The sequence below is a fragment of the Rattus norvegicus genome, chromosome 2 (assembly GCF_036323735.1).
Source record: "Rattus norvegicus strain BN/NHsdMcwi chromosome 2, GRCr8, whole genome shotgun sequence".
NCBI lineage: Eukaryota > Metazoa > Chordata > Mammalia > Rodentia > Muridae > Rattus > Rattus norvegicus.
The window spans coordinates 27,070,171-27,091,437 of NC_086020.1; the positions used below are offsets into that span (position 1 = coordinate 27,070,171).

Consider the following 21,267-nt stretch of genomic DNA (forward strand, 5'->3'; position numbering starts at 1 on the left):
GACAGTGATGGTAGCAGTGGTGGTGGTGGTGGTGGTGGTGGTGGTGGTGGTGATGGTGGTGACAGTGATGGTAGCAGTGATGGTAGCAGTGGTGGTGGTGTGGTGGTGGTGGTGGTGGTGGTGGTGGTGGTGGTGGTGATGGTGGTGACAGTGATGGTAGCAGTGGTGGTGGTGGTGGGGGTGGTGGTGGTGGTGGTGGTGACAGTGATGGTAGCAGTGGTGGTGGTGGTGGGGGTGGTTAATTGTTGTTGTTGTTAATTGTTGTTGTTGTTAATTGTTGTTGTTTTGAGTTACATAGCTAGTTGCAAATTTAAACCCTCACCGCCGCAGTCAACCAATGCCTTTTCTGTCTTGCTTTCTTGGACCTGTACATCAGCTCAGCCTCTGACTTTAGTTCTAGTACCACACCCGTCCACCCCTTTTAGTCTGTGTGAGGAAGGGTTTCACTTGACTTGCTAATGATAGTTTCTGCTCCTGTCAGTGGTAGACGCTCATGTTTGTAGACCTTGTAGTAAATGAGCCTGTTCTTCTTTCTTTTAATAAAAAACCCATTTTTAAAAATCAAGTTCTGCCTATTTTTATTTCTCCACAAAGCAATTAAAAGTAATGCTGGATGGTTTCATACTGCCAGTAATCTTGAAGTATTTCTTAAGTTCTGAGCCGACTGGAGTAACTCAGAGCTCTACAAGAGAAGAACACAGCCTTGGGTAAATGGTTTGTCCCCAGATGTTCATCATGTGGCACTAAGAGGGGTCTTCTTCACAACTGAGAAGTGTTCTCATGTCCTGAGGTAGTTTGTGAACACTGGACGTGTAGAGTTATTTGGCTAAACATTGAAGAGGTGAGAACAGATCCTTGGCCTGTGCCCACACGTTCAGTGGCCATATCCTGTGAGGTTGATGCTGTTGTTATTTCTATATAATGGGCAGCCCTGCCTGTGCTCACCTTACTCCGTACTCATGACTCATGTTACGCTCTCAGGAAGGGATAGGGCCAGGAAGCCTGAACATTTGAGGGGGAGAAGTTGACTTTTAACCTATGCTCCTGACTCAAGACAAAGAAGGGGGGATCTTGAAGAGGGGGTGGAAGGACATGCTATAGCTCCATTAAATGAAGGGAGAGGGACTTAAGGGTGAGGTTGTCACCACAATTTGGGAGGACATTGGTGTTTTGTAACAGTTTCCTCTGACATGGAAACATTCCATCCTGCAGGAAGCTTCCTTAAGCAGGAAGGTTAAACAACTCAAAATAACCTCAGGATGTTCCTGAAACCGACCAGATTCACTAGGCCCCCTCCCTGACAGAGTAAACAGTATGCACTAAAGTTGTTCTGAGAACAAGAGCTGAGCTTCAAAGCACTGAGAGGGAAAGCTGCAGAGGACTCTGAGATCAGAACCACTTCCTGGAAGAAGCAGAAAACAGCTGAGGCACCTAGAAAGGACAGTCCCCAACCTTTTGAGCTGCCTGCAGGCTGTGCAGTATGATCCAGCTTTCTACCTTTGTGAGTTGTCATCCAGGCTAGGGTGAGCCTTGGTGATGCACTATCTTTCTGGAGTCATTTCTGTTCCTGTCAGTAATCACCTCATCCATGTGTAACCCCAGTAAAACTCATGGTTCAATGGTTCACCAAGTTGGACTTTGGTGGTATCTGGACTTTGGCCTGTTATGAGTTACTTACCTGGCGTGGGTAGATGTGTATGTTGCATCTTCCCAGGAGAAGTTTTGTCACACAACAATTGGGCTATCCAGGAAGTTCTGGCAACTTCCATGTGTGCCCCTTGGGTATAGCTTTGATAGTAGTTTGCTTCCTACGTTTTTTTCTAATTTGACACACAACCCCACCCACTTTTCCATGGGAGTCTATAATTACTGTGGTTTACTGGTGACAATTCCGTTACGTGTTGTTTGTTTTTAGTTTTAAATAACAGATCCTGCTCTATGGCATGATATTCTCTGTTAGACTGGCAGAGTTGTTCCAGAAGATCTCCCGAGTAAGTTCTCATTGCATTGTGTCTTTTAAAAGGGTGACGGCTTTGCCTTGCTTGCCCATGGTGTACCTCTGAATGAGGTAATCTCACACTATAAGGGCTTCATGCGTGGCTGAGACCAGTTTTTAGGGTTTATTAACAAAGTGTATTTACTGAATATTATGGATAAAAAGCACTGCCGTAGGCTTTATGAACCGTTTAAAGGTTCAGAGACCCTTTGTTCTGTTATGATGCATGGTTTTTTGTTAACAACAGTCTTTCACAAGTCACAGGGAAGTCTTCTATTCTCTTGGTAGGCAAGGATGACTTTGAACTTCTGACGCTTCCGCCTCTACCTCCAGAGTCCTGGGATTACAGTTGTGTGGTGCCATGCCTTGTTTATGTTATTAAACGTAGGGCTTCGTGCATGCTAGGCAAGCCTCTGCAATCGAGCCATACTCCGATCCCCTATCTTATGTATTTCCTGAGCCCTGTGCCTCTGAAAGTGATAGAAGCCTACTCCTAGTGTTCAAGAGCAAGTGGTGTGTAAAGGGATTGATTCCTCCGGAGGGTCATGCAGAAGCTGTTCCTCTTAGAGCGTGCAGTCACTACTGTGTGATTTCATACATGCTTATCCATGTCAACGTCTTTAAAAAGTTGTTGATTGGGTAGGCTACTTAGTATCTAAATATACCTGGAAGAGATAGCACTGACCTCTGGACAGTGTCCTACCGGAGCAACCACCATATCTCTGTACTCACAAGGTCCTCAGAGAGGGCAGGGCAGAAGACCACAGGGTACAGAAGATGATTGGTCTGAGCACTGAGAGAAGCCATTTCATGGGGAGAACAAAACGTCTCCTCTTGGTGCCTTCGAGCCTGGCAGGGAATATGTATGTCCCCAGTTGATACTTTTAGACTGAAAATGAACAAGCCTAATGGGCGGATGGATATGTGTGTGCATATGGACAATAATGAAATCTTTTTTTTTTTTTTTCGGAGCTGGGGACCAAACCCAGGGCCTTGCGCTTGCTAGGCAAGCGCTCTACCACTAAGCTAAATCCCCAAACCCTAATAATGAACTCTTAAGTCGGTTAAGGTTGGTAATGCAGACACACCTACCCTTTTCACCATTGCAGCTAGTCCTGCACACGTGCATCGAGCCCACCCTACCCCCATCCCACCCCCACCCCCACCTAGGGTGCTTTCTTTCCATTGGTTTCTTTTCTTCTTTTTTCCCCTTTGTTCATGTTTCTCTTATTCTGTTCTATGTGTTGGTGGCTGGGTAGATGCCCAGTGTCTTCATCCATTGCCTTCTTTATCTTTGAAAGAGTCTCTCTCTCTCCTTGGACCTGGAGCCATTAGCAATTAGTTTTAACTAGCCAGCAGGTGCTAGAAGTTTTGGAATTACAGGCACCTGGCATCCGCTCCTGGCCATTCTATGTGGGCACTGGGGATCAAACTCGGGTCCTCATGTTTGCGTAGCAAGTGCTTTACTGAGTACTGGGCTGCCTCTCCAACCCCCTTTGGTTTCTTTCCCTAAAAGACAAAGGATAAGGAGCTTCCCAAACGTGAGCTGATATGTCTGTCTCAGCGATGATGCCCTCCAGTGAGCTGCTTCTGGGGAAAGATCTTGATCAGACTTTCTGGAGGAGCCTGCACAGTGCATGAGCCATTAGCAGGGCTGAAACGTTGGAGACGTACAAGGGTCTCTAGAATGCAGTTTATAGGTTAAGTAGGCTTTTCCTGGACTCCTAAGGGATTTACACACGGCAGCCATCTTGGAAGTACCATCTCTACTTGTGAAATCTAAGCCTTGGGCTCTGTGTGTGTGTGTGTGTGTGTGTGTGTGTGTGTGTCCCCGTAAGTACCTTGCTTCTGGATATCTTTTTAATGGGTGAATATTCTTTATTTCCACTTTTAATCTTGGCATCTGTTTTGGGAAACATCGGTCTGTTATTACTTGAAGTTTATGCCTAGGTTTAGAATGCAGACTGCTGGGAAATGGTAAGCAGAGCTCTCCCAGTCTGTGTTACTCACCTCGGCCACCCGTCTGCCTTGGCCTGTTCTCCAGGTGTGTAGCAGTCACCTGCCAGCCTGTCGCAACTTGCGTCTGTGCGGTGGAAAGCACCTGTTCGGAACAGGTAGTTGGAGTGTTCGGAGAGCTGTACGAGTTGCTCACGGTGGACAGTAATCACAACAGTTTGCACTGCGAAAGGTTGTATATTTACAGTCAACGAGGCAAGACTATCTCGTCAGTATCTCTAGACGAAGGCTCTCAAAATTACTGTGCACACTGGTCCCAGTCACTCACTACCCTGACCCAAACTAAAAAACTGTTAAAGGATGGAGTTCACGGAGGTTGGTTAAGGTAGGCACTGGCATTTTGGAAATACTCATTTTAAGGTTGTTCTTAATTATGCAATTTAACCCTTGCCTACATCCCCTGCTGCCTGCTGGTTCATGGCTATGCTTTTCCTTTCTCTTCATCCTATGACGACCTCCTCATTTTTCTCCACTCCTCACAATCCATTTCTCCTGCCCTAAGCCAGCTCTTCTGTGGAAAGTCTGTAGGGATTCTTCCCGTAGTAGTCCGTTTTTAATTCATGTTTCTTGTTCACAAATTTAAATATTTTTAAATGTTTAAATTTAATGCTCTGGCCCCGTGTGTTGTATTGTATGTGGGAGACAGAGAGAAGTGAGTTAGAATTATTTCATTCTCCAGAATTTATAACTAAATATCAGGAAAGGGATGGTGGCCACGTGTATGCACACGATCCCATCTGTGTGTAAATGACAACAACCGCAGTGTGATGCCCAAGCCTGATGTGTAAACCACAGTTGAATCTCCCTTGTTGCTGGCACAGGGGTGGGCTGTTCTGGGATATCCAGATACTGAATGGTGGACATTCTCCATGCTGACATTACCGTGTTTGATCCAGGTTTCCAGTCCTTGAGAGTGAAAGGAAGTGTTCATGATTTTCAGATTTGACCCGGAGTCCACAAGGTCTTGAAATTGAGTTATATAGCACTGTGTCTGAGTGGCAGGGCAGGCCCTGTGGAGATTCAAGTTCCCAGCATTTCACTTGAGTGAGCACAGCCTGCCCTTGGCAGTCTGCCACCTGCTGGGTTTCGTAGACAGGTCCCTGAAACTTGACACTTTGATGTCTTTCCTTGAAAATCCTGCACATTTCAGCATCCCTCCAGTGACTGATCCACTTCTTTTGTTTTTGAACACTTCTAACCAACACAAGTGTGAGGTTGTTGTAGACGGGGCACTCCAGCGACTCCCCCCCCCACCATTCTCTTTTCTCTAATAAACTCTCAGGCTGATCTCTGAGCCACGGTTTATGCTTTGGACACAGAACTGGGGCACTGCTCTCTGTGTTTTTATGCTGAGCTGCCCTCAAACCGAGGAGAAAACTCTCCAAGCATTTGTTTTACCAACAAAGCCCAGTAAAGTAGACTTGGATAATTATCCCTTCAGTTGACTCATGTAAACAGAACCTTAAAGAACATCCCCCCTGGGAATATAATGAGCCCTTCTTTGTCAGGGAGAAAGGAGATCTACTAGAGTGTAGGAACACTGCTCTTGTGCTGCCTTAGGTACTCTTTTAGGATTCACCTCCCCACTAGGTCTTCCGGGTATATTTGAGTATTGTGGTGGTTCACAGTACCACACCCTGAGTGTTGGAGAATCAGCTGACTTAAAATAGGCCCAGAGTTCTAGGTCGAGGGCTGGGGAGAACCTGACTTCACGACTGTAGAACCCATGGAAAGCCAGGCAAGGCAGTGCACATCTCTAATCCTGCATCCCTTTGGGACACGGGAGGTGGGGACATGAAAGTCATCAGAAATGTGCAGGTCAGCTAGTGGACAAGGGAGCCTATGTCAGGGTGGAAGATGGGGACCAACACCTGAGGTTGTCCTGGGCCTTCCACACAGGTGTTGTGGCACATGCACAGGCACACACAGGCATGCACAGAGAGGCGCACACACGTGCACACACACACACACATGCACACACACATGCACACACATGCACACACACATGCACACACACATGCACACACACACTCACACACACACTTGCACACACACATGCACACACACATGCACACACACAGGCACACACACATGCACAGAGAGAGAGATTTAAATACACACACATGCACACACATGCACAGAGAGAGAGAGATTTAAATACACACACACATGCACACACACACATGCACACAGAGAGAGAGATTTAAATACACACACATGCACACAGAGAGAGAGAGAGAAAGAGAGAGAGATTTAAATACACACACACACATGCACACACAGATTTAAATATAAGGGGGTAGACTATTTTGAAGCACAGTTTGTTGCAGGTGATATTTCTGTGACTCTGTTTAAGATGCTCAGCTTCCTTTCTGGAGAGGCAAGAATAATAAATGAGCTCTGTCTCCACCCACACTCCAGTCCCCTTTTATGCATAGAATGGCTTAGAGTGGAAACTGCACTGGACGAGGCCTCTGAAGATCTGCTGGGGCGCACCCGCCCACCCTTGCCTGGCCGGCTGGAGTGAACCAGCTCAGGTTTCAGGAAAAGGCTCCCTATTCAAGGACAATTACTCAGACTCTCCCTCTCTGTGGCTTTGGTGATCATGAACAGCTGGGTCCTAACCGCCTCTGAGACAACCCGGGCCGCCGTGGGCAGCTCTGTTTCTTACTGCGTTCCTTCTTCATTCAGCTGAAACGTATCCTTGTAACTGCCCAGGCGATTTTTCACTCCATGGTTCTAGTTTTACAGAGGAACGTGAAGCAGTTCAGACTGGGTCGTGTCAAGTCTTGGCAATCGGTAACAGAGAAAGGGGTCTTACAGCACTGTTCCTGTTGGTCACAATTCAGTAGTCAGCGAGCTGGTGCCTGTCACAGGAACGCTGTGCATGGGCACAAAGGACAGCTGTGTTTCTCCCTCCTGATGCCCGGAACAGGAACAGGGAGCCCAGACGGAGATGACTGAAAGTACCAAGCTTTTTACCTCTTGATGAGAATAGGCACTACAGTTTTCATGTCACTCTGGAATAAACAGTGCCTTCTGGAATAAACAGTGCCTACACTATTGGGTTGTAAATAGTTTAAATGGTCAACCAGACCAGTAACATATAAAAATGTAGGTAAGAGAATGGTCACTAATGAAGTCGGTTATTTTCACTTTATATGTGTGCCTGTGTGTGTGACAGCCATGAAGTATAAGACAGTTGCATGTGGGAACACGGTGACATAGCAGAGTGTTCACTGTGTGACTGTACTCATGTGATAGGGTTTCAGAGGGTCTTCCCAGTGAGCAAAGGCATCAAGTACTCACCACACAGACTTACACCTTCCTTTAGAGGCTCTACCCAAGGGACAGTGCTGGAGAGGCAGCATAAGCCATAGCATACGGTGCCCTGCCACCTGTCTGCCACTTGTGTGCCACCCTGTTGCCAATCAGCTGAGTGACTTGGAGGACTGGGCAGTACTACCCAGAATTGCATTTCCCTCCACTTTAAAAGGAGGCTAAACTTTACTCCTCTCGCCTGTGTGGATTCTTAGGATTAAAGGTTTTAAAAGCCTTTGGGGCTGAGTCTTAAAGCTGCTTCATCAGAGTCATGTGGCCTTCTGAAGGTTCTGTAAGAGTTGCCCGTCTTGAAGACAGAGGTTGTACGAGCGCCTCTCGCAGGGCGCTTGTGAGAAGTAAGGAATTAATTCCCATATAGGGCATAGAGCAGCCTGGCAGTCACTACCTAGTTAGTTACTCATTATCTTTTGTGAATGTTTGAAGGCTACATGACTGTGTTTTTTTTTTTGTTGTTTTGTTTTTTTTGGTTCTTTTTTTTCGGAGCTGGGGACCGAACCCAGGGCCTTGCGCTTCCTAGGTAAGCGCTCTACCACTGAGCTAAATCCCCAGCCCCGACAGTGTGTTTTTAATGTCCTCTGTGTTTCTCTGTTTTTGTTTTGTAAAGAACATAGTGTTAAACAATAAAGAATAGCACCTTAAGGGGTTAAAGACATGGCTCGTCAGTTAAAAGCACTGCAGAGGACTGAGTTTAGCTCCCAGTACCCACATAGGGCAGGGCACACAGCCTTCTGTAACTCCAGCTCCAGGGGATCTAATGCCCTCTTCTGACTTCAAGGAGCAGTGTATTCAATGCACAGGAATTTACACATACATACATACTCGCATAGCTTAAAATATTCTTAAAAGAGAGAACTTCAGTTAGAAACATAGCCATTAAATAGTCACATAGCATACATTCACACACACACATACTCACACACACACACTCACACACACACACATACACACTCACACAGACACACACACACACACACACACACACACACACACACACTACACTCACTCTTTAAATAAGATTATCATCTTAGTTACCAAGCAAACCTAGAGAATTAATTCACTTGACTAATCTCTCTGAACCTCCTGATTGTGACTTTATCAAAAAAGTTTAGTCATGACTATAGATAATTACTCTTAATTGACTTTGTCTTCAGAGCTTTGAGAGAAGTGGACTTATTCTAAGAATAGTCCTTAGCAGCCTTGTGAGCTCAGAGAGCTGTGGGTGGGACCAGTGTTCTAGCTCGCCTTCTCCAGTACTGTTGTCATACTGAAGCTTTGTCTAGAGCCTGGCTAGCATCTTATATAAAAGAAGGAATTCCAAAAAATGTATTTGACTTTCAGTGGCACTACAATTGTCGTACCTCTGTGTTTCACTGAGACTTTAAGGAATATAGAGTGTTGATGAAGACCTCCACTTATCAAAGGCCCATTCATAATAACCCTCATGACTTGTTTCACAGACAGCATATTCAGATAAACGTGCTGTCGATGACTTACCATGACTTCCCCTATTAAAGTGGCAGGGAATGATTAGAATGTTGCTAGCAATTAGCATACAAAGAACTATTGAGTCTAGCAAAAAAGCTTTAAACTTATTATAGCTGAGGTCTTTATAGAAACAACATTCTTTTACTGTTATTGTTTTAATATGTGAAATCCAGGTTATTCCACATTTCAAATTTATTTCTTAGCTAAAAAAAAAAAAAAGGCTTGTTAAAAAAGATTTATTTGTGGGCTGGAGAGATGGCTCAGCCGTTAAAGGCTAGGCTCACAACCAAAAAGATTTATTTGTAATCTGTGTATGTGACTGTTTTGTTTGCATGGATGTATGCTCCATACATGACTGTTGTGCCTCTTCTGAAGGCACTGCACTCCCTGGAAGGGAGTTACAGCCCCTTGTGAGCTACCTTGTGGGTGTGAGGAACCAAACCATGACCCTCTAGAGGATCAGCCGGTGTTCTCAACTGCTGACTCATCGATCCAGCCTGCTAAAATGATTTTGTCTTTTTAAGAGAGAAAGGCCTTTGGGTCACTGCTGGCTCTTTGGTCTCAGGAACAGTTTGGGTTAACGTGGGCTCTGCTGATAGTAATGTACAGCAGGATATAAGCATGGGTGTCTATAGATTATAAGCATGTGTCTGTTATAGATTTTCATTGTCAACACCATGTGAACGCTTGATTATAGAACATGGGCATATGGACTTCCTGTTTCCATGTTTAGGGATACAAGTGAAGTTGTTGAATACTTTGTTTCACCATTCTTACATGGAATTTAGTATATTTCTTCACTAGTAGTTCTATATTAAATACTTCTTGAACTTTAAATTCTTAATTTCTAAATATTTTATGTCATATTATAGTCCTTCATAGCTTTTTTTTTTGCTCTCCATGAAAAAATAACTTTTAAATAAGCAAAAAGAAGAGGTTAATGCTACATGCTAGCCATTTGATTTTACAGGATTGAAGGAATGTCATCAGGATATACTGATTCTTTTATGTATTTATTGTTTTAATATGTAAAATCCAGGTTATTCCACATTTCAAATTTATTTCTTAGCTAAAATTAGTTTTTCTCCTTGTTAAAAAAGATTTATTTGTATATTTTTATTTATTTATTTATTTATTTATTTATTTTTATTTATTTTTGTGTATGTGACTGTTTTGCTTGAATGTCTGTGTCCAGGGATATACTGTGCTCTGCAAAGTAGAAAGGAAACCTTCAAGAATAAAACCAGCGTGCCAGGACCTAATTCCTTAACCCTGGGTCTGTGTGATCCAAAAAAGTTGTCTGCTTTAACACAGGCTCCTCCTTTGTTAGTGGATATAGTTAGCTGGGAAAGTTGTAATATGGTAACAATATAAGAGATATGATACACTTTCAAGGTATATGGTCTATGATACTTTATTTTAAAAAAATTGTTTCATTTATGTTTAATGTTTCCAAGCAATGCTGAACAGATATTTAGGGATCTGTGTTTCTGAGTGTATTCATAGACACATCATTTTCTAAAGGTTACCTAAAAAATACTAAAAAGACTAGAAGAAATACTTCTGAATCTGAATAATTCTTCCCAGTGTTTTTATTGTTATGGTTTTAGTGTTCATTTTTCCATTTTCCTGGTTTTCAAAAAATATCTTTGTGAATTTAGCTTTAAAATAAATTAGAATAGCTGGTTAAGATAGGTACCTTACAATTTCATAATCCTCATTTTATTTCTGGATTGCCTTGTCTTAATATATAAAGTGATCTTACTGTGCACATCGCATTTTGAAGTTGGTCCATTTGTGAGGAGGAGGAAAGGGGGCTGTGAATCAGTGCTCAGTGGACTGCACATTCGTTCCCCACTGCCCCCTACCCACCTGTGGGTTGAACCTTAGGTTAATGCTTTACTCTCCTAGGACGAAGTAGCTGTGTTCTAAGTCAAGTTGCACCGTTGATGTGGAGATCAGCATTTGAAGAGGCATCACACATTAAAATGAGATATAAAATTGCTTAAAGGTTTTCTTGGTACTGTGAACAAATGCCTAATATTTTGCTCAATTGGTTCTGTTTGTCTCTTTAGGTGGTGTTTTTCTAAAGTTGTTCACTGAGGCTTCTCAGCATTGCTGCCAAGATAAACAGGTAAATGCAATTACGGGTCCTTGTTGCTTACTTCTCTTTGTCTTATTTGTTTTGTGTTTCAAGACAGGGTCTTGTTATATATAAAACCCATGTAGTCTTGAAACTCACAGCAATCCTCTTGCCCCTGCCCTTTGTGTTCTGGGATGAAAAGTGGGTGCCATGGTGTCTGGCTTGATGTTGTTATTGTTGGAAGCATTTTTTGAGAAAGGATAGCTTTTCACCTTTTGGGACTTTGCCTGGCATCTCAGCTACATTTCTATTGCTGTGATAAAATACTACGACCAAGGTGACTTATGAAAGAAAGATGTTAATTGGTTTACAGTTTCAGAGAGTTAGAGCCCATGATGGTGCAGCAAAGACTTGGCTGCAGCAACAACTGACAGCTCACACCTCATCTGCAAGTAGGAGACAGAGAGATAACTGGGCCTGCTGTGAGCTTTGAAACCTCAAAGCCAGCCCATAGTGACACCACAAGGCCACACCTCCTAATCCTTCCCAAACAGTTCTACCAGCCAGGGACCAAGCATTAAAACATATGAACCTATAGAGGCCATTTTCATTCAAACCACCACACTTGTGGTAAGCCCTAGTTTGCTAGACTCAATGTACCACTTAGGTAACATCAATCATTATCACAGAGTTCATGGCAGCGTTCAATACTCTTAATTTTTTCTTCAGTTCTGATCTGCTTTGTTCTGCTGCTGCTCAGAAACAGTTTTAGCGATCTGCATTGTGGAATGGTCTTCCTCTGTTAGCCTCTCTGTAGACCATTCTAAGTCCTATATCATTTCTCTCAAACAGGGAAGTAGATGTGGCCAATTTAAATAACCCAGATTTATTGCTCGATGATCATTCTTACGGAGGGATTGCCAGAAAGAAATTTGGAAATGATTCAGTCACAGGTGATTAATGATTGAGTAGATTTTAATTCACAAAGGTCACCGTTGGAAAATATTAGAGTAGGAGTTGGCTACAATTTAGGCACACACATTTAGGAAAATCAAGGCAACGGGTACTTGAATATTTGTTGCTAAAAACCAGTCCAGTTCTGTTTCTCAAAAGAGAGCGGGGCCTGTTCACCTCTGTCCTCTCAGGGCCCCGTTAGTGTTACAACCTTGGCAATGAGTTTAGATCGAAGGAGCCAGGGTCCAGTACAGATTCTAGTCCAACTGATGCCTGTCCAGTAGGGCCTGCTACGCAGAGGGTTGAGGTAGGGCATTCCTACAAATACCACCCCCTTTGTAGAAAAGCCATTGTTTGGGTTTGCACGTTTTGAGAAAGAACATATTTTTCCATCTTGTGCTACTGACTTCTCAAGCGTTACTAGGCTGCAGTGCTGTTGGGAGACTTGGACTCTTTTTGATGAGAATCACAAACACTTGAGTTATAAAATGATTAGAGCAGCAACCTTCTCACGGGAAAGCAAGGGCTGGCTTGAAACAGATGGTGTCCTGGGCAGGGTAAATGTTTGCAGCTTATCAAACTGATAATCTTCAAATATTTGTTCCATATTTATTTAGTGGAGATGGTACAATCTGATTTTTCTATTAATAAACATTATTTAACCAGAGACATAGTAGATACCTGTAATCATAGGAGGTGGAGGCAGGAAAAATGAAAAGTTCAAGGTCATCCTTGGCTACAGTGAGTTTAAAGGCTAGCCTGGGCTACTTAAGAGCCTGTCTCAAAAATATGTATGTGCATATATGTATAGTATACAGACCTAGGTACATATATGTGTTATATATGCACACATATGAATACATACACATACATACATACATAAGAGTGTGTGTGTGTGTGTGTGTGTGTGTGTGTGTGTGTGTGTGTGCATACTTTCTGGGTTTAAAATCCCTGCTTATAATTAGATGTGTAACTTTGAGTTTCTGACACCTTGTCTGCCACCCTTTCCTGTATGTTAAAGAGACTTATTGCAAAGAATTTATTGAACTGGGTGTTCATAAACCTTGCTTAGAATCTGTCTAGTGACACCAGTGTGCTGAGCATTTTAGATTTGGAATGTTAGGTGCCTGGGAGCCTGGTGGTGGGGGCGGGGTGGGGGTCGGCAGTGAGGCCTGTGTCTGTTCATATGGTCCAGGGAAGATATGCTCAACCGGGGGGGGGGGGGCTGTGCTGTGAGGAACCAGGGCTGTCCCTCTCTTCAGGGGAACCATCTAGTTCCCAGGAGCAAGAGCCAGACCGTGCTGCCCGCCACGCGCAGTCATGTGAAAACCCAGGCCGAGGGCCCACATTTTCCATGTGTTCTGGTGGTGGTTCAGTTTCCCCGTTGTGGGATGTCACCCTGGATCACTGCCGGGCTGGCTTTTTGAATCCTGCTCTGGGGAGAAGCCAGTTCCATTTGGCAGTGCCTTGAGGAGCCAAGTCATGTTTGGCCTGGTGATTGATTGGTCCCCTGTCAAAGCCCCGTAAATCCAGCTCTCTCTGGGTCCTGCATGTTAGTTTTAGCTGAGGATCCGTCTGAGACCAGCAATGCCAACTTGATCAGGTCAGATGGGACGGAACTAAGGATGTCGGAATCGAAGCGTGGTCCTACTTCTGTTACCTATGCTCTCTCTACACGGTAGCAGCCCTCTCCTGAGCGGAAAGAACAATTGTAGTTTGAGGCGACTCTGGACACCAACTGCCATCAACATAATCCCCTGAACCGGTCACACATGGGCTGGGATCCCAACAGAGGGGCCATGAAGCTCTGTGCCCAGGTCAGGTTTTGGAACCTCCTATACTCCACCTCTGTTCTTGGGGATGGCTTCTTGTTTCTCTGGTCTGGGAGGCTGAGGGAAATGAAGGCAGAGGTGTGTGTATCAAAACGGTCAACCAGTGTCCCCTGCCAGACTCTCTGACACCAGGTACTGTGGAGACTTGCTTGGATGTGCAGGCTGAGAACCCATTCTCTCAGGTTCTCACTGACATTTGTCTTTGGACATTTGTCTCCTTGGTAGAGAGGCAAGGTGTCTCTGCTCTGCTCTCTGCCCTGTGGGGATTGTGGGAAGACTTTAAAGAGGGCAAGTTCAAGTATGTGGTTAACATCCACGGACTTCTGTTGGCAGCTCTTGAGAAAAAAAGTGAAAAAAAGGCTTTCTGGGCTTGAAGCCCTCCTTATAATTAGGTGTGTAACTTTGGCCGAGTTCTTGACACCTCGTCTGGCTCCCCCTGTGTATGCCTAGTGCTATAAGGAACTAACATCTAGTGATTCTTAAGAACTACAACACAGCACAGGAAGACGAAGGTGTCACTACTGAAAAGTGCCCACACTTTAAAGTCCCTCGAGTGTGACTCTGGCTTCCTGGTCTGCCTGTGGTACCAGGCGATGCTCCTTGGGTCCAGGAAAGGTAATCTGGATTGGTGGAGAGTAATCACATGGACCGCTGTGTCTGTAGATGGTATTGGCAGCCTTGGTCCTCCTGGGTTTTCTTCTAGGTTGGAACAAAGTGAACCACCTGGGTGAAAGCACTGAGCCTGGTGCTGGCCCGAGTGGCAGCCACACCCCCGCACCACAGGCAGCTGAGCTCTTAAATGGCCACCAAGGCACTGAATTTTTAACTATTTAATTTCCATCATTTAAAAAGCTAGCACATATGGTTCACTTCCTGGGAAATTTTTCGTGCCTTTAGAACAACTTGGGAAAGCAGAGGTGGCTTCTCAACTGGGAATTTCATGACGAGTGTTTCCGTAGCTGGAAAGGTGGTTTCTCCTTGTGTACCTCAGCTGTTCTGTTCCCGATTTTCTAAACTGGCAGTGGCTCAGGGTAGAACTCAATTCCATGACCAATCCGGAAGTAGTTAAAGGGAGTAGAGAAGTGTTTACTGGGTCAGAGTGTGACAGCTTCCTTTCTTTACTAAGTGTGAATCGAAGCAAATGTATCACTTTTGTGATAATGACAGTCTTCTTCATGGCTTGAGGAAGACCTTCAAAATCATGAAATATGTAGATATTTTAGAGTTCTGATTGCTCTTTTATTTCTTTTAATTATTTTTTATGTTTTTTTTTGTTTGTTAATTTTTACTGTGCATGCCTGTGCCTGGTACCCAAGGAGGCTGGAATTGAGCATCAGGGCTCCTAGAACTGGAGTTAGAGACATTTTTGAGCCACCATGTGGGTTCTGGGGATCAAACCTGGGTCCTCTGGAAGAGCAATCAGTGCTTTTAACTGCTAAGCCACCTCTCCAGTGGTCTCTCTCTCTCTCTCTCTCTCTCTCTCTCTCTCTCTCTCTCTCACACACACACACACACACACACACACACACTTTAGTTAACTTTGAGATAACCACTTGTTTTTGTATGTTTTGTTTCTTTTAAGGACCTCTGGCTATAAAAGCCTCTTAGGGGCTCTCCCCTTCTGTCAATGAAATGTGGTTCTCCTCAGTAAACTATGACTTTTAAAAGGAAGGTTTGAGCCTTATAGATGTCCCCAGTGTCTGGGCGCTTGATGGCTGTCTGTTGGATGGAGAGGCCGTGACTTCAGTACAATGGGGCGCCCAACATTAGTGCCTGATGTGTAATGTGTGCTCAGTGGATGCTGGGAAGTGGAGGGGTGAGTGTGGACTTAATGTAAGCTCCAGATAGGAAGAGAGAGGAAGTGCTAATAGGTGTATTGGTTGTTGGAGCCAAATCCCAAAGGCAAGAAACAGGCCGGAAGATGCCTGTGGCTCGAAAGGGAGAGGGCAGAGGGCAAGCAGAGTGGGCGGGACCTCAGCTAACTGATGAGCACAGGCTAACGAGGCAGGAGTCAGTGGGTTGCCTGGAGGTATGAGCAGAGACGGGGTGTAGCATTAGGAGAATCGCTTTGCCTTAATACTTCAAGCACTGTGCCGGCTCCCGTACGAGACACTAGTGGAGATCTGCGGAGCTCCGGCCTAGCCAGAGCAGCCAAAGAGTTGTGCTTTCTGAAGGTGAGGAGGAGTGGGATCTTCTGAGGCCAAGGCCTCTGCTGCTCTGGAGCAGCAAGAACAGAGAGGGGCAGTCAGATCTGGGCGAATCATTGGGTCTCTTCAGCGGCTGCTGCTGTGCCCCAGCAGATGCAAGGCAGCAGATGACATCGGGAGGCTAGGAGACAAGGTCAGGGGCACTGAGGGGAAAGTGACTGCAGTAGGCTCGAGCAGCTCCCAACAGTGAAAGCTTTGTGAGAGAACTCTCTTCCCCAAAAGTGTTGCAGTTCTGATATGACAGATTTTTAATGAAATAGCTCTTGCTCCTTATTCCTTGCAGACTGCGTCTTATATACATTTTGGGGTGGGGTGGGTTCTAAAGGCAGATGCTTTCTGTTGGCTGGGTCTGAAATATTAGGGCTGCCTCATCTGCATGTGGAGGGGCTTCAGGTGCTGCCCCTACATGACTGATTCTAATGGTTTCCTCCATGGGGTGCCGCGGACATGTGTCACAGGACAGGAACCTGGTTGGGAGTCGATGAAACACCTACCATCCTCAGGTATCAGGGTACCAGGTTTTCTGAACCCACTTGACCGTACCAAGTTTCCTGGCACGGTCCACTGCCCCAAAGTACAGTGGACAGATGTTAAAAGAAACCTCGAGATTTGACCTCAGAGCCTGTGAGGAGTAGGGACAGTAAGCTGCTCTGAGAGAGGGTGAAGCCAGACGCTTAAGGGGAACCCTATGTGACAAGGAAAGGATCTCAGCTTCCTTTCATTACAGGGTGCCCATCCTCTGTGCCTTCTGGGTCTCCATCTGATGAAGTGTTCTCATGGTGGGATTCTTCACAGGGATGCTGCTGGTGTTAACAAAGGACAACAAAGCATTGTGGTTAAATAGTGAATTCATACACACACACACACACACACACACATATACACACACATATATATACATACATATACACACATATATACATACATATATATACACATACATATATATGCACACATACAGACATATACATATATACACACATACATATATATACACACATACATACATATATACATACATATATATGCACACATACAGACATATACATATATACACACATACATATATATACACACATACATACATATATACATACATATGTATACACACATACATACATATACATATACACACATGCATATATACATATACACACATACATATATACATACATATGTACACACATACATATATACATACATATATACACACATACACACATATATAATACACATATATACACATACATACATACATATATATACATACATATACACATACATATATACATATATATATGTGTATATATATATATATATATATATATATATATATATATATATGCTCTGTCTGCAGGTATTGCAGTAGGCAAATTTAGCTTTAGTTGATACTTTTGCTGCCATTCATCTACATGAAGGGCCACTCCTCATGTTCATTGCTGGAAACCTGTCCCTCCTTCTATCCAGTCCCCTCCCTCCCCACTCCCCTCTCTCCCTCCCTCCCTTTCTCCCCACCCCCCTTTTTTTAACTTTTCCCTTTTCCCTTTTTTTTCCCTTTTTTGACACAGGGTTTTATGTAGACCAGGCTAGCCTCAAACTCAGAGATCCACCTGCCTCTGCCTCCCAAAGCGCTGGAATTGACATCAGGTGCCCACACATCCAGCCCTAGAACGTGTTTTTCTTCCATGATGGAGAAAGGAAACTGTGTTACTTACTTTTCATCATTGTAACCAAAATACTGACAGGACCTACCAACCGGAGCAAAGGCTCCTGGTTTCAGAAATTTCAGTCCAGTGTGGTGGGGGAGACTTGGCAGTCAGTGTCCGTGTCCCAGAAGAAGCTGGCCCACACAGGGAAAACACGACAGAGAGCTGGCTGGAACCTGGGATGGGCATGTCCTCCAGGGGTCCACATTTACTGAGCTCCTGTCACCGGGCCCCACCTCCTCATGTCTCTGTAGCCTTCCAGGTGCTGCTGCAATCTGTTGAGGACCAGGCACTCACGCCATGAGCCTGTTGGGGTCACTTCAGCTCCAAACCATAACAGAAGGAAATAACCTGACTGAGCTGGACAGATATACAAGGGACAGTACAGAAGCCTCTTGGACCTGGAACGTATGAGTGACTTTACATGGAATGAGTTAACCTCGCCAGATTCTTATTGTGGCCATGGACTAGAAAGACACAGTGTAGGATGGGGTATGGCTATACCCGTCTATTTCTTCTTCTTTAAAGAAATCATAGTTTCATACCAAATCACAGTAATCCCCATTCACCACTACAGAGGACAATTGCATGTGTCAGAAGTTCCTAGATCCTACCTGATAGATCCCCTCTCTGCTCTTTCAGAACTTGTCATGGTTTCCTAAGTGAAACTGACTTCTTCTGAATTAAGTATTGATCTCACCTGCATCTCCATTTGAGCCAGTTCCATCACCATGATAACATGTTTATAATCTTTTCGTTCCCTAGGGCTCCATGCTGGATAAACCACTAGTCATTTGGTGGTACTGTCTTTCCAGATGTGTCCAGTACTAGTGTCCCCCAAGCCACAGGTCAGCCACCCACCATGCGTCAAAGGCAGGGGTGTCAGACACTCTAGGAAAATCTCTTCAGACCGATTGGCAATCTTGGCTGCACTGTTGGTTTTATCTGATTTTTGATGCAAGTTATTCTGCATGATGCCAAAGTGTGCCCGGTATGCAACGCTTGCAGCTGACATTAACCCCTGCTCAGGTTGTCTCGAGCTCTCCGTGTTAGGCATCCAGTGTGATCCCTCTGAAAGAGCTGGTCGGTCCCCTTGCCGCTTGTGGAACTCAGGGACATGGTCTATACTCTACGCTCCCACTAGGGAGCGACCACTAGGGTGAAGTCAATAATATTCGTGGAGCGCCAGTGGGTTGAAGAGCTGTGCAGTGGTGGTGACACGGCTTCATAGGCTCCTTATCAGCCTTTCACCCCCTCCATCAGGTATTTTGAAGGCTCCATCTGGACGTTAGTAAGCGTTTGCGAAGGGGGCGCTGCAGAGAAAGCCACACGGCGAACCCCACACAGATGCACTGCTCTCCAGCGACTGTGATTTTCTGTGTAGTGTGGTGGCATTTTTAGATCATTTCTACATCTCAAGGTAAAGATGAATTTAATCTGCCCAGGGTCACCTGTCAGTCTCCTTTGGTGCCACCGAACACTGAGGTACACTCTCTTTTTTTTTTTTTTGGAGCTGGGGACCGAACCCAGGGCCTTGTGCTTGCTAGGCAAGCGCTCTACCACTGAGCTAAATCCCCAACCCCACTGAGGTACACTCTTAAAGCCAAGCAGCAGCCTTACACTGTTACTGTTGTGACAGGACTATGGCGGCCAGAGGGCTGTGTGTGTGTGTGTGTGTGTGTGTGTGTGTGTGTGTGTGTGTGTGCGCGTCCTTCTCTGTGTTTATGCAGTAAAGCAAAAGCATGCAGGGCAAGAAAATCACCAGATTTTTTAGGTGTTGCTGCTAATGGCTGAGCTCCTAAGAATATCTCTTCTTTTGAATATCTTATTTTGGCTTTTAGTTATGTGTGCATGCGTACGTGAATGCAGTGCCCTCTGAGAGACACAGAAGAGGGTGTCTGATCCCCTGGAGCTGGGGTTGCATGCACTTGTATGGGGGTTGGTTGCTCTGATGAGCAGAGAGCTTTCCTAACTACTAAGCCACCTATCCATTCCTGATGTCTCTTCTTCAACAGTCTCTTCGTCACTGTGTTGGATAATGTTCTGTCAACCTGACACAAGTCATAAGAGAGGGGGGGACCTTAATTAAGAAAGTATTTCCATAAGATGTAGGCAAGGCTGTGGGGCATTTTCTTAATGGGTGATTTATGGGGGAGGGCCCAGCTCAGTCTGGGTGAGGATATCCCTGGGCTAGTGATTCTGAGTTCTGTATAAAGCAGGCTGAGCGAGCCATGAGGAGCAAGTCAGTAAGCAGCACCCCTCTATGGCCTCTGCATCAGCTCCTGCCTCCAGGGTCCTGGCCTGATGGAGTTCCTGTCCTGACCTCCATCAAGGTCTACAATGAGGACATGTAAGACAAATAAAACCTATTACTCCCCAAGTTGCCGTGGTCATGGCATTTCATCATAGCAATAATAACCCTCACTAAGGCTTTGGTCTGCATACAACCTTGGTTACTTTTTCTCCTTGCATTGTTAGTGTTTCTCCCCATATCAAAAAGTTGTTCATTTAGGGAAAGAAAAAACCATTTTATTAGTTTACTGTTTCACCCGGTAGATTTAAATCAGTTTGAACTTCATCTTGACATTTGCTTTTTCCTGTCTGGCCGTGAATGATGAACTTTGGATATAGAATTGTTCGGTTATAAAGATGTCTCCAAGCTAGACCTTGGTAATATAAAATAGGGTTTGTTTTGTGATACCCTAATCAATAAAACCTTGGATAGAAAGGAGAGAATGCTATTTTATTTCAATTTTTGCACGTGTGTGCTTTCAGTAACACCAAGTTCAAAGTAGGCAGCAGCTGGGTCTGGCCCAGAGGCCATACTTGGCAAACTCTCATTGGGTAACTGATGGAAGGGGTGGGGGGACGCTGGAGAGTAGAGATGATGGCCACCATGAATGCATCTATCTGCCTTGCCTTCACCTGACCTCCTGGGTTCAAATTTCCATCCTCGTGCAAACTTTGTGTTTTGTGTTTTTATTTTTAATGAAGTCGATGCTTTCTTTGTTTCTCATGAGCCACGTAACAGCTTGCGCCTTCTCTTTTGTAAACGGTCCGTGTTTTTTCAGCTACATGCAGTTGTCATTTATGATAGTGACGACTGTGACACACCCTCACCGTTTCCCAGTACACATTGCTTGGCTTGAATTGTGTGCTCAGTGATTGTTAATTGCACGTAAAATTGTCCGATATTTAGAGAACCCTGGCGTGGAAAGGATAAAGAGACCAGGGTAGAAGTCACTGGTGGTAACTGCGTTTGGAAGGTCACCCAGGAAGCATCCCTCTCCTGTCCCATCTCACAGACCCCAATTCCCCGTCATCTGCCCTAAATTTATAATGTCTTTTGTTTCCAGGGCAGATGGGATATAACTGAATAAAATAAATGTGACATGTTAGCTCTCTGTAAGGAAGTGTTTATAGACTCTCTAAGAACTTACCTGCTCTCCTCCGATGTCTGTCTTCAGTCTGCTTAGGCTTAAAGGCACACCCTGACACAGCCAGCTTTTCATGTGAGCACTGAGAATCAGATCCGATCAGACTCAGGTCTTCATGCTGAGTGGTACTCCATAGACCGAGTCACCCCGCCCCAGGCCCCACTGACAAAATCTTCATATAAAACAAATCCCTAACTACTAATTTACCA

General features: G+C 44.8%; 1 protein-coding gene across 4 annotated transcripts in view; it reads left to right on the forward strand.

Annotated features, from left to right (window-relative positions):
• Positions 1–21,267, forward strand: part of Lhfpl2 (LHFPL tetraspan subfamily member 2) — a 153,427-nt gene that overhangs the window by 53,767 nt on the left and 78,393 nt on the right. For 3 of the 4 annotated variants that reach the window (XM_017590688.3, XM_063281488.1, NM_001106402.1), the window contains one exon: positions 10,915–10,973. The exons of the other annotated variant lie outside the window; for it this stretch is intronic. The gene's annotated coding sequence lies outside the window, so the exon portion shown is untranslated. Of the gene's footprint in view, positions 1–10,914; positions 10,974–21,267 lie in introns of those variants that run through there. 4 annotated transcript variants of the gene reach the window in all.